This window comes from Euprymna scolopes, chromosome 37 (genome assembly GCF_053919585.1).
Source record: "Euprymna scolopes isolate OS-2025 chromosome 37, ASM5391958v1, whole genome shotgun sequence".
Taxonomy (NCBI): Eukaryota; Metazoa; Mollusca; class Cephalopoda; order Sepiida; family Sepiolidae; genus Euprymna; species Euprymna scolopes.
The window spans coordinates 16,052,893-16,070,303 of NC_136518.1; the positions used below are offsets into that span (position 1 = coordinate 16,052,893).

The 17,411-nt window shown below is 25.1% G+C and overlaps 1 protein-coding gene and 3 non-coding genes across 4 annotated transcripts in view; all 4 read right to left on the reverse strand.

Moving 5' to 3' along the window:
* The window catches only part of LOC145261102 (neuropeptide FF receptor 1-like), a 152,876-nt gene that overhangs the window by 117,081 nt on the left and 18,384 nt on the right, over window positions 1-17,411 (reverse strand). The window lies entirely within an intron of this gene.
* Trnan-guu (transfer RNA asparagine (anticodon GUU)) lies at window positions 26-99 on the reverse strand. Its single transcript has one exon. It is a non-coding gene; the product is annotated as a tRNA-Asn (tRNA).
* Trnan-guu (transfer RNA asparagine (anticodon GUU)) lies at window positions 689-762 on the reverse strand. Its single transcript has one exon. It is a non-coding gene; the product is annotated as a tRNA-Asn (tRNA).
* Window positions 910-983, reverse strand: Trnan-guu (transfer RNA asparagine (anticodon GUU)). The gene has a single exon. It is a non-coding gene; the product is annotated as a tRNA-Asn (tRNA).

The window sequence follows — 17,411 nt, forward strand, 5'->3', positions numbered from 1 at the left end:
AATAAGTAGATTTAAAATGTGACATCGCCCCCGGGTTGATTCGAACCACCAACCTTTCGGTTAACAGCCGAACGCGCTAACCGGTTGCGCCACGAAGGCAGGTGACGACAGTTTTTCACAACATACAATTGATTGTCTGAAGTTTGCAGAATTTCAGAAAACTATAAAACAAAGAAATATTACGCGTTAGATTGAAAGGAATCTGGAGATTTTTAGGTAATAATAAGTAGATATAAAATGTGACATTGCCCACGGGTGGATTCGAACGACCAACGTTTCGGTTAACAGCCGATCGCGCTAACCGGTTGCGCCACTAATGCAGGTGACGACAGTTTTTCACAACATATAATTGATTGTCTCAAGTTTTCAGAATTTAAGAAAACTATAAAACAAAGAAATATTACGCATTAGATTGAAAGGAATCTGGAGATTTTTAGGTAATTATAAGTAGATTTAAAGTGTGACATAGCCCCCGGGTGGAGTCTAACGACCAACGTTCCGGTTAACAGCCGAACACTCTAACCGGTTGCTCCACGAAGGCAGGTGACGACAGTTATTCAGAACATACAATTGATTGTCTCAAGTTTTCAGAATTTGAGAAAACTATAAAACAAAGATATATTACGCGTTAGATTGAAAGGACTCTGGAGATTTTTAGGTAATAATAAGTAGATATAAAATGTGACATCGCCCCCGGGTTGATTCGAACCACCAACCTTTCGGTTAACAGCCGAACGCGCTAACCGGTTGCGCCACGAAGGCAGGTGACGACAGATTTTCACAACATACAATTGATTGTCTCAAGTGTTCAAAATGTAAGAAAACTATAAAACAAAGAAATATTACTATTTAGATTGAAAGGAATCTGGAGATTTTTAGGTAATAATAAGTAGATTTAAAATGTGACATCGCCCCCGGGTTGATTCGAACCACCAACCTTTCGGTTAACAGCCGAAAGCGCTAACCGGTTGCGCCACGAATGCAGGTGACGACAGTTTTTCACAACATACAATTGATTGTCTCAAGTTGTCAGAATTTCAGAAAACTATAAAACAAAGAAATATTACGCGTTAGATTGAAAGGAATCTGGAGATTTTTAGTTAATAATAAGTAGATATAAAATGTGACATCGCCCCCGGGTGTATTCGAACCACCAACCTTTTGGTTAACAGCCGATCGCGCTAACCTGTTTCGCCACGAGGGCGGGTGACGACAGTTTTTCACAACATACAATCGATTGTCTCAAGTTGTCAGAATTTCAGAAAACTATAAAACAAAGAAATATTACTCGTTAGATTGAAAGGAATCTGGAGATTTTTAGGTAATAATAAGTAGATATAAAATGTGACATCGCCCCCGGGTTTATTCGAACCACCAACCTTTCGGTTAACAGCTCAACGCGCTAATCGGTTGCGTCACGAAGGCAGATGACGACAGTTGTTCAGAACATACAATTGATTGTCTCAAGTGTTCAAAATGTAAGAAAACTATAAAACAAAGAAATATTACTATTTAGATTGAAAAGAATCTGGAGATTTTTAGTTAATAATAAGTAGATTTAAAATGTGACATCGCCCCCGGGTGGATTCGAACGACCAACGTTTCGGTTAACAGCCGAACTCGCTAACCGGTTGCGCCACGAAGGTTGGTTAGGACCGTTTTTCAGAACATACAATTCATTGTATCAAATTTGTAAAATTTAAGAAAACTAAAAACTAAAAAATTATAATATAATAAGTATAATAGTGTACAATTTTTGTTGGTTGTTTCAGGTCATGATGAATGCATATTCGGTGACCGATAAAAGGGATAGGTGTATAAGTTCGTCTTCAGCCACAATTTTCTTGCAGGAAATGTCTGTAAAACCTCAAATTCGTTCATTAGACCGGCACCCTATTTTTATGAAAATATGCAGCAGAAAATAAAAGAAAAAGAGTTTGTTTGTCGAGAATATTACGAAAAAAAAAAAAAATCTCTTAAATTCATAAAATTCAATAAAACTCGAAGTAAAATTAATTTCTTGGACTCCCGATATTATCATTAAATTAAACATCGTTTATTTTATATTTTCACACGAAAAGAAATATAATTGCAAAAAAATTCTACCTTTTGCTTTGAATTACATGTTTAGCAGAATTTTATATATACCATTCTAATTTTCCTTTATTGCATGAATATGAAACGTTCGGTGTAACATAATTTTTATATAATCTTTTAATATACATTTTATTTTCAATGTTAATGCAGAAACACAGAAAAATAATTACATTAAAATTGGTAAAAATCACGTGATAGAATGTATGGATGCACGTGTGGATAAAAATTAGAGTATCTACAGTACATACCTTCTTCTAACTACTTGACGCCATTTTCAGGGACGCTTTTGACTTTTTGACATTTTAGGTGTCTGTAGAATTAACACTTAAACAACTTCGTCTTCTTTTGCTGAAGCGAAGCCAGAATCTCCTGCTTTTGTGGGCCAAGTAAGCTATTTTTTGTAATAACAATGTTTCTTTTTTTGTAATTTATTTCAATATCTTATGACTTTACTAATTATCTTTGAAATAGACCCATAAAAACTAATATTTATCTTTCAAAGGATTTTTGCAATGAATTTATTTATCTTTAGCTGAATTTGTCAGATTGCGAATGTCGCCGTGAAAACATTTTTCATTATACCTTCTTTTTTCATGTGTACAATTATTTTTTTTCCTTTTGAAAATTAACTGTAGCCTTTAATCTTTCAATTACAATCAAAAAGTATTCGAAAACCTTAAAAAACTTATAATAAACTTGCTTTCAAAACTATGTTCTCCTATCATTTTTCGCCATTATTGCTCGTACCTAACATTTAAGAAAACTGAAAAACATTGTGGCATTCTTTTTAACTTTTTGCATATTTATTTTTTCATAAAATTGTTTGTGATTTTAGACATTTTTTTCCTCTTTTACAAAAGCTACAAAACTAATTTTTAGTTTACAAAACCTAAAAAACTAATCTATAATATAAATCTCACCTGTCTGTTTAAATGTATTTGTGTGTGTATGTATGTATGTATGTATGTATGTATGTATGTATGTATGTATGTATGTATGTATGTATGTATGTATGTATGTATGTATGCCTAAAACTTTTGACAGCGTCGACGGATTTTAACGAGAGTGATATCGTTTTGTAAGTCCGACCCTTCGGACGAGAAATATCGAAAAAATTGGATAAAAACATTAGTTTCTCCACTCCCAACTGGGCACTTTTCTACAGGGAGGGGTCGCTTTTTTCGCCGATATTTTCGAAAGCCATCCCCTTTTTTTCGATTGACTAGTGTTAATTAGAACATTTGTCAAGTCCGTTTTGACGATGGGCGTGATCGCAAAGACGTCACGTGTCAAGCAGTTCTAGTTTTTATTATAGTTGAGTCACTGTGTTTAGGTTTTCGTTTTCATATCAGCTCAAGTAGTTTTTTTTTTTTTTTTTTTACTTACAAGAAGTAAACTGTTTAGGAAAGAACATAATACTCGCATACATATGTTTCAGTTTCTGCTTGCATTAAAATATATTAATGCGTATTTTAGGACCGGACTACGCCGGGCGCCATGCTAGTTTTACATACCGCTAGTTTAAATCGCAGCAATAAGTAAACTTGAAAGTAAAACTAACGAAGGGAGATAATTCAGTTTGATTTATTCCCCTTGGATTATTCAAAAATTGTAATTCACAAAATGTTTTGAATGCATTAAAAATAAAGTATTTGCACGATTTGGGCCAAGATCAAAGTGTAGTATCTGTTCTTCAGATGCGGCACTTCCATTTCTCGTTCTCTTTCAGTGGAAGAGAAATCCTTCACGACTGGGACAATTTTATTTTTGTACCTTTTCTCCACAAAAACGACCCTGGTATCTAACTCTGTCCCGTGGGGAGGCATTGTAAATAGGTACATCATTTGATTGTAGTGGGAGGAAAGCGTTTACAGTTTACAACGGTGATATCAAAAGAAATACATTTATAATGTAACCAAATCTTGAATACTCCGATTTAAAAAAAATCATGTTCCCGTTCTGCATATTAAAATACAAAAAAATAAAATAAAATAAATTTTTTATTAAAAATCTGTATGACGTACCCATGACGAAATAAAACTATCATATTCCAAAATTCACGTAAATTGATGAGGTCATTTATTTTTAAGCGATTAATGGGTCGTTTTGTTTTACGGCATATCGACCCTTTTCAGATTATTTAATACCGAATCCAGTGATTTAGAAGAATACGTTTTTAATAGAATATATTAATTTTTTTCATATCAGTTTCTATTTAACTCATAGTTGGGACATTAACAGGTTCGAATCCAGTTATTTGGAAGAACATTTTTTAAATAGAATATATATATATTTTTTAAGTCGGTTTCTATTTAACCTAATGTTGGGACCCTAACAGGTACTACCACTCCGGGTCAGAGTGGACCTGGGAGCAATGGCAATTAAAGGGTGGTTCCACATTCCCCAAAGCCCGCAAGCTGGGGTCTCACCATCAGATATAGTTTAAGATTATATTCAGGACTAGCGATTAATGGAAAGTCGCAAGATACAGCTGAAATATCTTGTACGTATAAGTGGAATGTTCTCCCTTTGTTTCGTTCACAATGACTTTTTTTCAATTTGCAGTGAGGAAATTACTTCGCAAACTCCTATAAAATTTTCTTTTCTTTTTTAAGAATAAAACTGCTTGATCAATTTACATGATTTTTGGAATATGATATTTTCGTTTCCACACGGGTACGTACACATACATATTTCTCTTTCATTTTTTAATATTAAAGAAATTTTGTACAGGAACCAAGAGAAATATATTTGTCTATTAACCTAAACTCTAATATCCATGAATTAAAAAAAAAAAAATTCACGAATAAAATCAGAGTATTACCCAATCGTAATGAAACTTTTTTATGAATATTTTTTAATTCACTAGAGGGGGGGGGGGCGGCCAGTCTTGCCCTGTCCTGAAATGCACTTGATTATATTTTATTTCATGCGGATTTCGTATTTATTCTAGCAGAGCCAATTAAAGGCGTGTTTCTTCTTGTTTATTTACGGTTTAATTTTTTAATTTTTCTTTTATGTGTGTATATGTACTGTATCATGTCTGTATGTGCATACTTATATTTATATGTCTTTAAGACTGACGTGGCACCTTCTCATTGGCTATACATCCTCCCTCTCCTCCTCCTCCTTCTCCTTCTCCTCCTCCTCCTCTTCCCCGTGTATGCTTATCACATTCACTACACTGATGAAGACTGAAGGATCGGTCGAAAATATGTACTTCTAAAAATAAGTTTTTTCATTTTTTTTTTCATAATATTATTTTGTATTCCTGCACGTCACCAACTGAAAACGAATAAAGAAAAGTTATAAGCTTTTATACTTTTCGTATTCTTTTTTATACATTTTCATATATATATATATATATATATATATATATATATATATATATATATATATATATATATATATATATAGCTTAATGCGTAAGAGGAAAAAAGATAGTTTCAATTCCACAAGAGGAGACTTATCTGAATAATGCCAAGCTCAACAATTATTATTGGAGCTTATACAATAGGACAACAAGAGTATGAAATGAAGTCACAAAACTATATATTGGTAGATACAGAATGGATCATTTATTGAATAATGGAATACAAGCAAAATTTGAGGGATAGAAGGGACTCTTTATGCCAGGGTATTTCGAAGCCTAATGCTTCTCATCAGAAGAGTAGAGAAGGTGCTAGGTAGATTGGGGGAAGATGCGGCGTATAGCGTAGGGTTCATTAGGGACGAAAAATATTAAGAGGAATTATAGATTGTTGGGAGAAGCTTTGTTGAAATCTAAGTAAATAAAGGAGATGCTTGTTATATATAATATGATATATAAGATTGTATATGGTCTTTGAGGAGTTTATCGGTTTAATATTTACACACACATACGTACAACTACGGTTTTATTTTATTTAGATAAATGAATGTTGGCACTGGGCCATAAAAAAAAGGGAAACAACTCGTTGTTAAGATATATCTTTTTTTTTCAGAAGAGAATTTTGGACGCAAAGCAATTGTCATTTTCATTGAAGTGTTGAAAATGTGACGATAATTGCAAAAGAATTTCAAATTATTATTTAAAAAAAACGGTGACTCCGTTTTTAAATGTAACAAGGTTTTTAACATCGATAACAAAAATATAATATAATGTAATATTTTTGTTATAATTTGCTTAAAATTAAAAAAAAAATTATTATTATTATTATTATTATAATAATAATAATAATAATAATAATAATAATAATAATAATAATAATAATAATGATGATAATAATAATGATAATAATAATAATAATAATAATAATAATAATAATAATAATAATAATAAAGAAACTTTGCTGCAACTTTGTTTAACACCATTTCCAATTTCTCTGCAACTGTCGTTATATTTTTAATATTTTATTAAAAGTAGAGTTTCTCTATGTTGCATTGTTGCGGTGGTATCAGTGTCCCAAATTCTGTCCTGAAGACAAAAAAAAAAAAAAAAAAAAAGCTTTTAGTCAATAAGAGTTATGTCCCTTGCATCATCACCTGAATTTTAATGATATATTTATTTAATTAATTTATTTATTTTAATATAATAATTTATTTATTTTAATATAATAGATTTATTTATATATTTATAGATTACTTTATTTATTTTAATACAATAGATTTGTTTTTCAACTACAAACAACTTCTTATGTTTTTTTAAATAACTTCATGTCAGGACAAAATTCGCTTATTGTCTAAAATTCTCCTATACCAAGTAATTTAAATCAAGAAAAATCTGCATGATGTATGTATTTGTGACGAAATGAACATATCATATTCCAAAACTCACGTAAAATGATCAATTAGTAATATTTTAAATTAGAAAATCAATTTTTATGAGTAACCTACGAGAGGTCATCTTGTCTGCAAACTTGAATACAATCTAATTTTTTAAAAAAAAGCAAAAAACAAAAAACAAAAAAAAAAACAAACAAAAAAAAACTACGAACAAAGGGAGATAAAAAATAATTAAAACTGATGTAATGCTTACGAATTCACATTAATCGCTTAAAAATAATTTTCTTTATTAATAATAAAACTACTTGATTAATTTACGTGATTCTTGGAATATGATATTTTTGTTTCGTCACGAGTACGTGCAGTATACAGACTTTTGTTTATTTTTGTTTTTTAATACAGGTGGAGATTCTGAACAAAATCCCAAAATTCTTATTATTGTACCTATAATCGAAACTCAGCGACCACCTTTACAAAGAGACAAAACCTTGAAAATTTGAATGAAAATGTTTTTTTTTTAGGTAGTCTCAGTTGAAAATGCTCTTAAAAATCGGAAAATGAAATTGAAATAATTGTATTGTGCGCCTATAATGCTAACTATCTCTATAGTTTTTATTTCGCTCGAAATTTCAGGATATTATCTGTTTAAAAAGGTTTTCGGTTATGCTGAAAACGAATATTGCATTTACATTTTCCACAAATAAGTTTTTGCCAAATAAGCCAAAAGTATGTGCGCACTTGTGCACACAAAAATGGCCACCACTATTAACATAGGGAATTGCATTGCTTAATACCCGGAAAACTGCTTATTTACGGAAAATTTAAATTCGGCAAAAATAACAACAACGCGTACAACAATGGCCACCACTTTTAACATAAGGAATTACATTGCTTAATATCCAGGAATCTACTTTTTTGCGGAAATTTTAAACGTGATATTCGTTTTCAGCATACCCGAAAAATGACAAACGTCGACATTTTAAAGGAAAATGTGAAGGTGGAAACCAAGTAAAAATTTAACGATTTTTCTACATTAAAAGTAAACTTGAGAATTGAGAACGTTTGCGCTTTTATTCCTCCAATCTCTTGCAGTCCTTATATTGTATAAGCACATTAATTTTTAAATACATAGAAGTGCTTTAAAATTGACAATTGTTTAAAGTTTATTTCCCACGATTTAAAATTTTGAGACTCACAGCATTTTTGTCATACTTTTTAAAACGGACATTCACCATTATAAGTGCTTGCGAAACCATCACAAAAAATGGGGATTGTTTTTCTCAAAAGTACAATATTGTCCTGACAAACACTTGACTTCAATCCAGAAAAGACAAAGTTAAGTCTTTAGTGCAGTGACAGGCAAGATAATAATGTCTGCTACAGCAAATAGTTTGACACAGACCCATAAAAATGGCGCCAATGTTTGCCAATGTGACACACATTTGTTTTTGTTGTCTAAGATTGGTATTGTTAGCGAACGAGGCAATGAGATAAGCCAACCCCACAAAGAAACAATGCCTGATACAATGTATGCGTTCTTGTGTCGATCACGTGATATTAATTGCAGTATATGAACTGTTCTTAACAGAGATTGTCCTACATTTTTTATACAAAGGTCATTCCAAATGTAAAGCCTCTTATGTTTTAACTAAAAAAGTTGAAGAGCTATCAAGACGAGTGTGATACTGTTAAAACGAGCACTCTTTTGCGCTCCGAAATTTATTTTTTTCTACGTAACCACCAGAATTCTCAATGAATTTTTGCCAGAAATTCAATGAAGCTTGTCTGCTTCTGACACACGTCCATGACAGAGTTTGCTTTTTTAAAATCTCACAACGCCAATACCCGCAACAGAGATATGAAACTTTCAAATCATGGATACATATGCTTATTCACATATATTTTAAATAAGTTTATTTACATATTTTTTAGAATGTGTTTATTTACGTAGTTAAAATAATTTTTGGGTTTGTATTACTGTACACACAGATTCGAAAAAGTTGTGAAAAAACAAACACATAACAAATAAATGTTATCAAAGGCAAGATAAGTTACTTTTCTACCAAACTGGATATAATTTTCGTGTTTTTATTCAATGTAACATGTTTATTAAGCTCGAAAAGCATACAGTGTTTACCGATGTATTGAAAATTCAAAATGGCGCTCGACTCTCTCTTTAACACGGTAAGTTTGGGAAAAGGTGTTATAAATAATAAACTAGTCAAAATACTATTAAAGAACCACTGAATATATGTCAACTTATGTCACGGTAACATATATTGAGCGAATTTTTAATAGTATTTTGTCTAGTTCATTATTTATACCACCTTCTCCCGAACTTACCGTGTTAAAGAGAGTCGGGCGCCATTTTGAATTTTCCAATACATCGGTAAACCCTGCATGTTTTTCGAGCTGAATAAACATGTTACATTGAATAAAAACACGAAAATTATATCCAGTTTGGTAGAAAAGTAACTTATCTTGCCTTTGATAACATTTATTTGTTATATATTTGTTTTTTGACAACTTTTTCGAATCTATGTGTACAGTAATACAAACCCCAATTTTTATTTACATATTTTTAAAATGTGTTTATTTACATATTTAAAAAAAATATATGTAAATAAAAATATTTGTAAAAAGTATTTAAATAAAAATATTTTAAAATATGTTTGTTTAAATATTAAAAACATATGCTTATGTACATACTTTTAAAAATGCTTATTTGCATATTTAAAAAATGCTTATTTAATCCTTTTAAAAATATGTTTATTTCCATATTTTTAAAAATATGTTTATTTCCATATTTTTAAAAATATGTTTATTTACATATTTTAAAAATATGTTTATTTAATCCATTTAAAAATATGTTTATTTCCATATTTTTAAAAATATGTATATTTCCATATTTTTAAAAATATGTTTATTTCCATATTTTTAAAAATATTTTTATTTCCATATTTTAAAAATATGTTTATTTAAATATTTTTAAAAATATGTGTATTTACATATTTTTAAAAATATTTTTATTTCCATATTTTAAAAATATGTTTATTTAATCCTTTTAAAAATATGTTTATTTCCATATTTTTTAAAATATGTTTATTAACATATTTTAAAAATCTGTTTATTTACATATTTTTAAAAACCTGTTTATTTACATATTTTTAAAAATATGTTTATTTACCTATTTAAAAAAATCAGTTTATTTCGAGGTATTTCAGTATGCTTTATGCGTATTGTTTTAAATGTTTATTTACACATTTAAAAAATATTTTAATGTACATATTTTTTTTAAAAATGTGTTTAGCTTAAACAATATTTTTTATTGATGTATTTTTACGTATCTTTGTTTACATAGTTTAAAAAACATATTTTACCTATTTTTAAAAATATATTTATTTAAATACTTAAGAAATTATTCCTTTACATATTTCATAAATATAATTGACATATCTTTAATAATATTCTTAATTACATAATTTTTAAATATGTTTATTTACATATTTTTTCATAACTTTATTAACGTTTTTACAAATATGTTTATTACCATGTTAAAAATATATTTTCATCTACATATCTTTATACATGTTTATATAAATATCAAAATATCTTTATTTACAGAAATATAAAAAAATCAATGAACGTGGAATGCAACATGTGAAATCAATGAATGTGGGATGCAACATGTGAAATCAATGAATGTGGGATGCAACATGTGAAATTTTCCCATGTTATCTTCTTCCATCTATTTATATATGTAAAGGGCAAAATGTGCATGTGTGTTTGTATGTCTGCCAAAAACTTTCGTCCGACGCTACGGATTCTCACGAAATCGATATCGTTTTGAAGCCCGGTCCTTCTGACGGTAAATATCGAAAAATTGTCCGAAAACGTTCATTCCTTCACGCTTAAGTGGGCAGTTTTTCTTTTTACAAGGAGAGGTCGGCTTTTGCTTCGACATTTTCGCAAGTCATCGTCTCCGTTGGATTGACTACACTTAATTTTAACGCTCTCGACTTCCGCTTGCGCCATGGAGGCATCGGCCAAGACGTTACGTTTTATTACCCTTTTTTTCTCCTTCGCATTACGGTTCGAGCCTGCCATCATACTACCACTTTTTATTTGAATTTTTTAACATCTCCCCCAACCGTTGTTGTTTTGATTCCCCTCCTTGCTACTACCACCTTTCTTTACACCCCTGCCCCAAGGGCTTCCTTAGTACACCACCTACACACACACGGCCAACGCCGGGAATCCCCGCTAGTAACAAATAAAATATTGAAACGAGAATAGATAGATTAAAGAAAAGGTAGGTAAACCCAGCGCGGGTTTTAAACGGAATTAAAGAACGTAATTTTTCTATTTTAAAATGAAGTAATTATAAATATTTATTTTAAAAATTTCATATGTAATTATAAATATTTATTTAAAAAATTAATATGTTATTAGAAATATTTATTCAAAAAATTAATATGTAATCATAAATATTTATTTGAAAAATTTATGTAATTATGAATATTTATTTAAAAAATTTGATATATAAATATAAATATTTATTTGAAAAATTTAATATGTAAACATAAATATTTATTTAAAAAAATTATATGTAGATATAAATATTTATTTAAAACATTTAATATGTGAATATAAATATTTATTTGTAAAAATTTTATATGTAATTATAAATATTTATTTAAAAAAATTGATATTTAAATATAAATATTTATTTGAAAAATTTAATATGTAAATATAAATATTTATTTAGAAAATTTAATATGTAAATATAAATATTTATTTAAAAAATTTAATATGTAATTATAAATATTTATTTAAAAAATTTAATATGTAAATATAAATATTTATTTTAAAAATTTAATGTGTAATTATAAATATTTATTTAAAAAATTTAATATGTAATTATAAATATTTATTTAAAAAATTTAATATGTAAATATAAATATTTATTTTAAAAATTTAATGTGTAATTATAAATATTTATTTGAAAAATTTAATGTGTAAATATAAATATTTATTTAAAAAATTTAATATGTAAATATAAATATTTATTTTAAAAATTTAATGTGTAAATATAAATATTTATTTAAAAAATTTAATATGTAAATATAAATATTTATTTTAAAAATTTAATGTGTAAATATAAATATTTATTTTAAAAATTTATTATGTAAATATAAATATTCATTTAAAAAATTTAATATGTAATTATAAATATTTATTTTAAAAATTTAATGTGTAAATATAAATATTTATTTTAAAAATTTAATGTGTAAATATAAATATTTATTTTAAAAATTTAATGTGTAAATATAAATATTTATTTTAAAAATTTAATATGTAATTATAAATATTTATTTAAAAAATTACTATGTAATTATAAATATTTATTTAAAAAATTTAATATGTAAATATAAATATTTATTTAAAAAATTTAATATGTAAATATAAATATTTATTTAAAAAATTTAATATGTAAATATAAATATTTATTTAAAAAATTTAATATGTAAATATAAATATTTATTTAAAAAATTTAATATGTAAATATAAATATTTATTTAAAAAATTTAATATGTAAATATAAATAATTATTTAAAAAATTTAATATGTAAATATAAATAGTTATTTAAAAAATTTAATATGTAAATATAAATATTTATTTAAAAAATTTAATATGTAAATATAAATATTTATTTAAAAAATTTAATATGTAAATATAAATATTTATTTAAAAAATTTAATATGTGAATATAAATATTTATTTTAAAAATTTAATATGTGAATATAAATATTTATTTTAAAAATTTAATATGTAAATATAAATATTTATTTTAAAAATTTAATATGTAAAAATAAATATTTATTTAAAAAATTACTATGTAATTATAAATATTTATTTAAAAAATTTAATATGTAAATATAAATATTTATTTAAAAAATTTAATATGTAAATATAAATATTTATTTAAAAAATTTAATATGTAAATATAAATATTTATTTAAAAAATTTAATATGTAAATATAAATATTTATTTAAAAAATTTAATATGTAAATATAAATATTTATTTAAAAAATTTAATATGTAAATATAAATAATTATTTAAAAAATTTAATATGTAAATATAAATAGTTATTTAAAAAATTTAATATGTAAATATAAATATTTATTTAAAAAATTTAATATGTAAATATAAATATTTATTTAAAAAATTTAATATGTAAATATAAATATTTATTTAAAAAATTTAATATGTGAATATAAATATTTATTTTAAAAATTTAATATGTGAATATAAATATTTATTTTAAAAATTTAATATGTAAATATAAATATTTATTTTAAAAATTTAATATGTAAAAATAAATATTTATTTAAAAAATTACTATGTAATTATAAATATTTATTCAAAAAATTTAATATGTAAATATAAATATTTATTTTAAAAATTTAATATGTAAATATAAATATTTATTTTAAAAATTTAATATGTAAAAATAAATATTTATTTAAAAAATTACTATGTAATTATAAATATTTATTTGAAAAATTTAATATGTAAATATAAATATTTATTTTAAAAATTTAATATGTGAATATAAATATTTATTTAAAACATTTAATATGTGAATATAAATATTTATTTGAAAAAGTTAATATGTGAATATAAATATTTATTTTAAAAATTTAATATGTAATTATAAATATTTATTTGAAAAATTTAATATGTAAATATAAATATTTATTTAAAAAATTACTATGTAATTATAAATATTTATTTAAAAAATTTAATATGTAAATATAAATATTTATTTAAAAAATTACTATGTAATTATAAATATTTATTTAAAAAATTTAATATGTATTTATAAATATTTATTTAAAAAATTTAATATGTAAATATAAATATTTATTTAAAAAATTTAATATGTAATTATAAATATTTATTTAAAAAATTTAATATGTAAATATAAATATTTATTTAAAAAATTACTATGTAAATATAAATATTTATTTGAAAAATTTAATGTGTAATTATAAATATTTATTTGAGAAATTTAATGTGTAAATATAAATATTTATTTAAAAAATTACTATGTAAGTATAAATATTTATTTGAAAAATTTAATGTGTAAATATAAATATTTATTTAAAAAATTTAATATGTAAATATAAATATTTATTTGAAAAATTTAATGTGCAATTATAAATATTTATTTGAGAAATTAAATGTGTAATTATAAATATTTATTTAAAAAATTTTATATGTAATTATAAATATTTATTTAAAAAATTTAATATGTAATTATAAATATTTATTTGAAAAATTTAATATGTAATTATAAATATTTTTTTAAAAAATTTAATATGTAAATATAAATATTTATTTAAAAAATTACTATGTAATTATAAATATTTATTTAAAAAATTTAATATGTAAATATAAATATTTATTTAAAAAATTTAATATGTAAATATAAATATTTATTTAAAAAATTTAATGTGTAATTATAAATATTTATTTGAAAAATTTAATATGTAAATATAAATATTTATTTGAAAAATTTAATGTGTAATTATAAATATTTATTTGAAAAATTTAATATGTAAATATAAATATTTATTTGAAAAATTTAATATGTGATTATAAATATTTATTTGAAAAATTTAATGTGTAATTATAAATATTTATTTAAAAAATTTAATATGTAAATATAAATATTTATTTGAAAAATTTAATGTGTAATTATAAATATTTATTTTAAAAATTTAATATGTAAATATAAATATTTATTTGAAAAATTTAATGTGTAATTATAAATATTTATTTAAAAAATTTAATGTGTAATTATAAATATTTATTTGAAAAATTTAATGTGTAATTATAAATATTTATTTGAAAAATTTAATGTGTAATTATAAATATTTATTTGAAAAATTTAATGTGTAATTATAAATATTTATTTGAGAAATTTAATATGTAAATATAAATATTTATTTAAAAAATTTAATATGTGAATATAAATATTTTTTTGAAAAATTTAATGTGTAAATATAAATATTTATTTAAAAAATTTAATGTGTAAATATAAATATTTATTTGAGAAATTTAATATGTAAATATAAATATTTATTTAAAAAATTTAATATGTAAATATAAATATTTATTTGAAAAATTTAATATGTAAATATAAATATTCATTTGAAAAATTTAATATGTAATTATAAATATTTTTTTTAAAACTTTAATATGTAAAAATAAATATTTATTTAAAAAATTTAATATGTAATTATAAATATTTATTTAAAAAATTTAATATGTAAATATAAATATTTATTTAAAAAATTTAATATGTAAATATAAATATTTATTTGAAAAATTTAATGTGTAATTATAAATATTTATTTGAGAAATTTTTTATGTAATTATAAATATTTATTTGAAAATTTTCACATGGAATTATAAACATTTATTTGAAAATTTTATATGTAAATATAAAGACATATTTGGAAACCGAATGCAAGTAATAATATTTATTTGGAAACAGTCTCTACTATTATATAAAAATAACTCCGCCTGTTTGTGTGTGTGTGCATTCATTTCTTATCAACTTAAAAACGACTTGGCCATTTTTAAAAAGTTTTCTCACGGATGTATTTTATGTGTCTGGTAGTATTCTTAGAGAGGTTTTTTATCAGAATGTCTTCATACCGATAACCGAAAAAAAAAAATAAATAAATAAAAACAAAACAAAACAAAAAACAAAACAAACCCCCCCCCCGCAACAAATCGATGTAAGAACAGGCGATTTTTACCAAATTTACAGCGTATACAGCCTAACATCACAAATATCCTTAATAAGTGCTTGTCAAAAGCTACACCCTAGGCAATTCATCTTCTTTTGAAGAAAGTCACCGCTTATCAAAGACCGGAAGCCATTTGAGGATGAGAATTCATGAGTGAACACAGTGATTATTTCGAAGCCCGTTTTGTATTCTGTCCAGACAGGAACCAATGGTCTGAGCAGTCCCTCCCCGGATGTAACAACAATACTCCGTTCGAAATTATTCTATATCACTTTTAAAAGCAACTACGTAAGCAAAATTCAAGATTTTAAATTCGTAAGAGATGTGGGTTAAAAAATGAAATGTTGGAACGACGAATCAAAATGGAAACTTATTTTTTGTTTCAATTTTCACCCCAAACAAGGCACAGTGCCACTTTGAAGTAGGGGGGAAGGGTTGCTATTGAGAACATAAGTTGCAAGAATATTATGAAAGGAGATGAGCAGCAAGATGTTTGTTCACATTACATTTGAACCTCTGCATGTCAGAACAGTTGGGAAAGCAGAATCCCGGAAGGGAGTTCCAAAGTCTAGCAGTTCTGGGCAAGAAACTATTGGAGGGGCAGGCTTTCTTATGTAGGGGTGGGATTTTGCTGCTTGTTGGGTTTGTCGAGAGTCTTTACGTCGATGGGGTACGAGTGCTTGTAGTTCGTCAGAGTATTCGCCATTAAAATACTTATAAAATAGTCAGAGGGATGCAACATTTCGTCGATGGGACAGAGGTTGAAGCTTAGATGACAGTTCATGACCTATCAGGTTGTCGACTCTTTTGAACCCTGTCCAGGAACGAGAGACTAGTAGCAATTTGTGGGTATCAGAATCGGAAGAAAATTGTGAGCAGTTTCCAATGTCAAAAACGATTATTTCTAATATTTTTTCTTTGTTTAAAACTTAATTACTGGTACTACGAATAAAACGCTAAATGTTTCTCGATTTTTAAACTAAAGTCTGTGGATCCCCCTCTCCGATTCTATTTTTACGTAAGCGAAATATAAGTATAACAGAGCGCAGACGCGCGCATGCAAATGCGATCTATGTGCCTAGAAAAAGACTATAAAAAGGAGAGGAAGTACGTCGAGAGCATGTCCGGGAACATATTCGAGAACACGTTCGTAAGCATATTCAAAACGACGTTGGAGAGGCCAGAGAGAAGGAGCGCGATCTCGTTTTATTCGGAAAAGTACTCAAAAATAAATGTTGTTGCTACAACACGAAAAAAACCAAAAACAACAAAAAAAAAAAAAAAAAAAAACAACCCCAAAAGCAAACAATTTTTGCGATGTAGACTGCATACAACGTGTGGGTCCCGTGTGTAAACGTGTGTAAGGTTACATATGCACATATTGCATAGGTATTTTATAGTAATCTGAAAACTAAAAAAGTAAACAAAAGAAAAACAACCATGTAACTAAATATTTAGACGTTTTAAAAGATTCAGAATCGATACTGTATCGGAATCGGGAATTTAGAACAAAATCAAGAACAAAATGGATAACTGTATCGGAATCGAGAAAATATTAGAATCGTTCGATCACTAATAAAAGCATTCAATACATAATTGACCTCCTGTTACACGTTGCACTTTGGACTTGAAATTGACCTAACCTATCCCAGAAATTCCAGAGAGATTCTATTTTTAATAAGTTTAGCCGACTTTTTGGTACCGCAAAAAAAATTCATAGCT